Here is a 6,271-nt window from a genome sequence, read left to right as displayed (position 1 = left end):
TCACTCCCCACAATCTCCGGGGCAAAACCAAAAGAAAAAGAAGCCAAAAAAAAACAAAAAAAAAAAAAACAGCACCCTTACGTCTTACAGATGAACAATATATGTAACTGATATTTCAACGGATGGAGCCTGTATCTGTTCTAGTTATTGATATATTATAATAGTTCATTTTGTGCTCTAACAAACATTCTAACTACACTGTTTCAAACTAGGATTGTTTATGTTTTTATATACTATATCATCATAATTACCTTATGTCACCGCACCTTCACGTCTGTTACCGTCATAGATCCGTGATCTCACCTGTCATCGTCGTGTGACCGGAGTCACCCGGCACACAACTGGTTAAACCCCAACAGTCCGTTGTGAAACGGGGTTCTACGGGACTCAACCGGAGGTTTACCGGCATTTTCCGGATATAACCGGGAGTTAATCGGCGAATAAACCTAGGCTTACCGTAACTTTCCCTACCCCACCGGTACAAGACGGAGCAATACCGTGCTTCGCCTGCGCTATGCCGTCCCAGGACCGTACTTCGTCGTAGCTCTACTGTGTATAAAGTGATTGCCAGTGACCCCGGATTACTACGGAATATCACGGTAGACACACGGTGGATATTCGGTGTTACCACGGAAATTGCCGGTGTGGGGTGAAATAAGTGGATCCGTGAAAAAAGTGGTCATAAGGTCAAATGCGCATGCGCAAACCTATATATAGCTTATGACCGGAGTGCGCTAAATATAACTTCAGGGAGCATCTCAAAACCTAACTTGACTAGTTCGCTGACTAATACAACGACCACTGACCAATTAATCTTGGCTTGACTCATGACATTAGTTAAAGCTTCCGTGTATAAATTTGACTGATATATTAATAACTAAAGCTCAAAGTTGGATGTAGGCTAAAATGTCTGAAGATATTATAAAGTTTTAATATAGTTTCATAATAATAATAATAATAATAATAATAATAATAATAATAATTTTATTTGTGCACTTCATGTCAAAACAAATTACAGAGCATAATAAATTATCACAGTATTTCACAGATATCACAGTTGTAATAGTAAAGTCATCTATCATATAATATTGATTATAATTTATCACAGGATGTTATTCTTGTTTTGAATATATAGTTACTGAAACAAAAAATGTAAAAGATATCGATATCACCTGTGGATAATTGTAATACCAGTATTTATAATTTCAAATAGAAGATAGTGCACTGGATTGCCCGTAAAGCTTTGGCATTTACATGCAAAAACTTATTTCCAACGGGGTCCATGCTGTCACATTTAGATTTTAAGTGACTAATTACTCTACTTAGAGCTGTCACATGATGGTATAAAAGTGATAATGAAATCATAAGATAATGATCTTACGTTGTCATATAACATATTATAGAGTGGTAAATACATTCCATTTTAAAACTGTATTCCTTTTTTGAATACGAAGGTGTTAACAAGTCATGATCTTATGAGTGACTTTAAAGATTTAGGTGTATGTGTCATAAGCATATTATATAGGTCTTACAAAATCAATGACACCATGATACAAACATACGCAGAAACTAAGAGTCTAATAACTTTCTACACGAATTGACATGATAACACAAATACTAAACACTAATTTCATAAAAATACCATACAAATGTTAAAACAAAACCAGTTAAAAATATATATATAAAGATTTCTCATCTCTTTCCATTTCTGTTAATAGAGGAATCTTTAAAAGTTTCTTAAAAGTAGCTTTGGACTTTGCTGATTTTATGTCAGCTGGTAACTTATTCCAGTCCTTAATTGCATTGTAATAAAATGAGTTTGATGTAAACCCATCGACTTGTGGTGTATAAAAATTTAAATGTGATCTGCTCCCGTAAGAATGGATATTACTGCATTTTGTAAAGTGTTCATGCATGTAACTGGGAGACTTGTTACGGAAAATCTTATGGACATGATTCAGTCTCAGTTGTCTACACCTAAATTCAATATTCAAAAAACCAAGATCTTTAAAATCTGCGACGCAAAGAGATGTTCTACAATGGTAATTGTGAATAAAACGAATTACTTTGTTTTGAGCCACTTGTAGTTTACTCTTCAGCTTTTTAGTAAGACCACAGTACCACGAGGTTGATGCATAATCTAGATGGCATTGTATCAAAGAATTACAAAGAGTTTTTCTGAGAGATTTTTTTTTAAAAAACTTTGTTGACGATATAAAAATTTAATCATATTATTCACTTTTTTGACAATATTTTCTACAATGGATATGCCGGACAAATCTGCGTCTAAAAACGAACCTAGGTACTTAACTGAAGTTTGAGATTTGATCTCGTGACCATTACATTTAATGCTAAAGTTTGGGACTTTACTGAGTTTTCGTTTGGATCCAAAAAGAATACATTCCGTTTTCCCAAGATGCAAAGAAAGTTTATTGTCAATCAGCCATTTGCTACAGTTTTCTAATTCTTTGCCAAGGACGTGACTGATATAAGAAGGATCTTTATGAGAAAACAAAATGGCGCTATCATCTGCGTAAAGAATTAGTTTACAAAAAGAACTTATACTTATTTTCATATCATTAACATAGGCTAAAAACAGTAAAGGCCCAAGAATACTACCCTGAGGAACACCGCAAACAACCGAGCTGAAATCAGACTTTGCTCCATTCACATGAACGGACTGAGTTCTGCCAGACAAATAAGAGCGGAACCACTCCACCGACTCCACGCCCATCTCCCGAAGCTTCCGACACATGATATCATGGTCCACTGTGTCGAAAGCTTTCTGCAGGTCCAGCATTATCATACCCGTAAACAGGCTCTTAGAAGTCTGCTCACGGATATGATCTGTAAGATGGATGAGACAGGAGTCGGTAGAGTAGCTCCCCCTGAATCCACTCTGATATTCATACAGAATATTGTTCTTTACAAAAAAGGCTTCTAACTGGTTGTATACTGCGCGCTCAAGAATTTTAGAAACAATGGACAAAATACTGACCGGTCTATAGTTACATACTTCTGATCTATCGTTCTTTTTGAAAAGAGGTTTAACTTTGGCACTTTTCATGTCATTTGGCACGGTATGGTTTACAACTGAGCTATTAATTAAGAACGTTACATGAATTTTTATAAAAGATGCTGAGTCTTTCAAAAATCTAGCCGGTATTTCATCTAATCCAGTACTTTTTGAACAATTCAATTTACACAATTCTTTATAAACAAAAGATTCGGAAACTGTATGAAGCTTAAAACTTTTGGAATCTGGATTTCTTATTTTGTAAAAGTATTTAAATGCATCAGACGCAACATTAAAACAATTTGGAGCTGCAGGGAGCTTGTCTACCAACACAGAAGCTACAGTAGTGAAGAAATGGTTGAAATGGTCAGCTATCAATTTTGCTTCAAAACAAAGACGGTCTTTTATCTTTAGAACAACATTTGATGATGATTTGCTATTATTACTGTATCCTAAAGTTTTTAATTGAGACCAGAGAGATTTCGGGCTGTGCTTATTTTCTTCCAGCTATTCAGAGATATAGTTTGCCTTTGCCTTTTTAACAGCTCTTTGTACTTTATTCCTATAAGCACAAAATTGTTTATAAAAATCTTTGTCACCATATTTCTTGTATTTATACATATAATTATCTCTATGTCTTATCAGTTCTAAAATATTTGAATCCATCCATGGCTCTGTGCGTTGTTTTAAGCGTACTTCTTTAATTGGAGCTACATCGTTCAAAACAGACAAAAAGGTGTCCTTGAAACTTAACCAAGACTCTTGTATTGATTTAACAGTGAACATTTGGTTCCAATCCTTCTGTTTCAAATATATAATAAAATCATCAACATTATAGTTCTTTATGCATCTGACATTAACAGTATTATGTTTATTGAATTTACCTCTAGTTACCTTCCTTGTGCAATAGATAGGAAAATGATCACTTAAATTCAAAGGTAGTGTGCCAGACTGAGATATTTTATCAGGATGACTAACAAGAACATGGTCCAATAGTGATTGAGTAGTGTCAGTAATTCTAGTAGGACTTGTAATAAGTTGTTTCAGATTAAACATACTCAACAACTGACGATATTTATTGATTAACCCAGTCGTTTTATTTTTAAGACAAATGTTGATATCTCCAAAAATAAACAATTCGATATCACTTCTGATTTTAGACAAAATATTTTCGAATTCTTCAATAAAGTCATTTTGATTTGGAGGCCTGTAACAAGAACAAATTAAAATTGGCTTGGTTTTCACGAGATATAGTTCTACCCACACTGCTTCGATTTTATCACTTTGTAACTCTGGTTTTTCTGAAAAAGCAATGTCTTCGCGTATATAGAAACACACTCCGCCACCATTCCTGTTCCTGTCTCGACGAACAATGTTATATCCTGGAATAACCACTTCATTGTTGGGGACTGAGTCATCCAGCCAGGTCTCAGTTACTGCAATTACGCTGACTTTGCATTCTACAGCAAATAGTCTGATTTGGTCAATTTTAGAGAGTAATGATCGTGTGTTAAAATGTACGAAATGCATGCCCTTCTGCTTAAAGACGTCGAATTGTTTGAAAGTATCAAAATCAGGATCAGGAGAAGTATTTGTGGGGTCACATGGAGTGTCATGGGAATCAGGCGAGGAAGTATCTCCAGGAAGATATTTCAGACTGCACTCGTTGCAATGAAAAACAGAAACGTTTGGAATTAAATCTGTTGGTGTTATGTATCCAGCACATTTGATATGTGTCTTTAGGTGGCATGAGTCACAAGTGACAGACTTGCTTGTTGCTATGACACCCCTCGAACAAACTGTACACGGGAACTTTGGTATTCTCTGTCGTCGAGTGGTCACTGTTCGAACTGCGGGCCCTGGATTTGTTTCAATGTCACCAGATGTTAAAAGGCATAACAAGAAGATGTTGGTTGAGTTAGGTCTAAATAATGAAACTATGCTAACTGAACGCACAGCTGGGTCGTAGTGATGAATCTCTATAAACACTGTTTGAGATCTTGTTAATAATAGACCACTTATTGGTAGGTATTCTTTGTATTTACTGTTGTTTACTACAAAAGATTCAGCATCAAGTGTGTTATAGCTTACTATATTTTCTGTCAATCTATTCAGTACACTATTTAGTAAGACAAACTGAGTGACCGCAATAAAAGTCATATTGTAGAAAGCCATGTCTGTATGTCACTTTGGAATAACAGGTTATCGCAGAAAGCGAAAGAAATATTTCCTGGTGTTGTTTTGATCCGTATGCGCTTCCGTAGTTTTTTTTATAAAAGCACAGGTTTATCGAGCGGTTATCACGTGTCCAAGTACATGTAAACTACGGCCGATGGACTGTGTTACGGCTAAGCTATATACATGTAGTTACTAAAAGTTATGGGTTAAAAATCTTTTAAAAGTTCCAGAATATAAATTTTGGTACCGTGTAATCAAAGTCCAATAGTTCATAACAGATTCAATTCACTTTTGTTCCAATAAAATCCGTTCACTTATTAAAATTTTGAAATAAACACGGATAGAAAAAATAAAGTGACTACACAAACTACGGAATCCTAGCTTGATGTTTTCCAGACATAATAACAAGCATCTGGGAAATAGGTGCACACTATATATATTAGAAACTGCTGAAAAATCTTATATTTAATAATATTCTGTTTAGAAACAAGTGGACGCGATATATACCAGACACATCTGAGGAAATGGTAGACATGATAAGAAAGTTCTAGGAAAAATGAAAACGATGTACAATGAGAAACAATTGATGAACTGGTAGACAAAACCAGTTGGTAATTAAGTGGACACGATATATATAAGACAATGCTGAGAAAGGCTATGCTTAATAACATTCTATATAGGAATAAGTGGACGCAATATTTACCTGACACACCTGAGGAAATGGTAGTCATGATAAGAAAAGTTCAAATATAGTGTCATGGTTTTCCAAATATAATAACCATCTTGAAAATAAGTGAACAATGTATATGAGCCGTGCCATGAGAAAACCAACATAGTGGGTTTGCGACCAGCAAGGATCCAGACCAGCCTGCGCATCCGCGCAGTCTGGTCAGGATCCATGCTGTTCACTAACAGTTTCTCCAATTCCAGTAGGCTTTAAAAGCGAACAGCATGGAGCCTGACCAGACTGCGCGGATGCGCAGGCTGGTCTGGATCCATGCTGGTCGCAAACCCACTATGTTGGTTTTCTCATGGCACGGCTCATCTATTAGACTCTGCTGAGAAATGCTATACATA

The sequence above is a fragment of the Mercenaria mercenaria genome, chromosome 3 (genome assembly GCF_021730395.1).
Source record: "Mercenaria mercenaria strain notata chromosome 3, MADL_Memer_1, whole genome shotgun sequence".
NCBI classification, from domain to species: domain Eukaryota; kingdom Metazoa; phylum Mollusca; class Bivalvia; order Venerida; family Veneridae; genus Mercenaria; species Mercenaria mercenaria.
This window is presented reverse-complemented; position numbering follows the sequence as displayed.